The 1475-nt window shown below is 40.1% G+C and overlaps 1 pseudogene; it reads left to right on the top strand.

The window, feature by feature from the left end:
- LOC134360809 (branched-chain-amino-acid aminotransferase, cytosolic-like) lies at positions 1-1240 on the top strand (annotated as a pseudogene).
- Positions 1241-1475: the final 235 nt, after the last annotated feature.

Below are 1475 nucleotides of genomic sequence, written 5' to 3'. Positions count from 1 at the left end.
TCCGAATACGCTGGTTTTCAGAGCTTTGTTTCCAGATCACATGTTGACAGAGGAGTGGTCCTCAGAGTTTGGGTGGCAGAAAACTCATATCAAGCATCTTCAAATCCTCTCATTGCATCCTGGATCATAGACTTTGTACTACTCAGTGGAATTATCTAAGGATTGAAGGCATTTCGAGGTGTAGATAATAAAATTTGACTGTTGCGGCCCAACCTCAACATGTATAGAAGGCACTAATCTTCTGGGTGGTCAACGTTGCTGGTAGTTGATAAGGAAGAATTTTTAGAGTGTATTCAACAGCTTGTGGAAATGGCACAAGAGTGGGTCCCATATTTAATGCCTGCTCGTCTATGTATTTGTCCTGCATTCATTTGTACTGAGCCTTCTCTTAGAGTCAAGAAGCCTAGCAAACAAAGCCCTGCTCTTTCTCATCTTGAGCCCAGTGGAACCTTGTTTTTCAAGGTGAGGCTTTAATCCAGTGTCCCCAAGGGCCAAACCAAATAATGTAAGAGCCTGGGAAGGTGGAACTGGGGACTGCAAGATGAAAGGGAAGTTCAGCTCATTTCTTTTGCCCAATGTGAAACAATGGACAATTGCTGTCAGTAGGTTCTGTGGCTCTGTGGAAAGGACAGCCAGATAACTGAAGGTAGAACTATAAACCTTTTTCTTTACTAGATAAATAAAGATGGGGAAAAGAAACTGGCACTCCCCGGTGAGATGGCATCATCCTTCCAGGGGTGAAGGCAGTGCATTCAGGACCTGGCACACAAGTGCTTGAATCTAAGGTGCCAGAGAGGCACCTTACCTTGGATGACCTGACAACTGCCCTGGAGGGGAGCAGAGTGAGCGAGATGTTTGGCTCTGGTACAGTCTGTTGTTTACCCAGTTTCTGATATTCTATACAAGGGTGAGAAGATACATATTCCAACTATGGAGAATGGTCCTAAGCTTGCAAGCTGTATCCTGGCCAAATTGACTGATATCTCATACAGAAGAGGAGAAGGTGACTGGACAATTGTATTAGCCTGAATGAAAAATACAGGATATGAACCATATACTATTGGGACAGACTGTTGCATTTGAATTATGATAGATTTTTTTGGCTACCTGTTACTAGTTGTGCATAATACAGTTTGTATTATCAGTGTGTTACAAGGGTTATTGTTTCGTCATGCCAGAGAAAATGAATTGCAATCATTAGATAAAGTCTCTTGAAATAATTCCTCTCCTTGTGGTCATGTACCAACTGCTTATGTAGATAGGTTCATTTGTTTCCATTTGTTTTTATTTATTTATTTTTAAATTTTATTTATTCATTTATGTATTTTATTTATTGAAACGTGATTGTACATATCTGTGGGGTACAGTGTTGAATATCAATACCTGTGTGCAATAATGTGATGCTCAAATCAGAATAATTCATGTATTGAACATTACACAATGTAACCATTTCTTGTTGCCCTTTACCAATTTTT

Source organism: Cynocephalus volans, chromosome 12 (assembly GCF_027409185.1).
Source record: "Cynocephalus volans isolate mCynVol1 chromosome 12, mCynVol1.pri, whole genome shotgun sequence".
NCBI lineage: Eukaryota > Metazoa > Chordata > Mammalia > Dermoptera > Cynocephalidae > Cynocephalus > Cynocephalus volans.
This window is presented reverse-complemented; position numbering and strand designations above follow the sequence as displayed.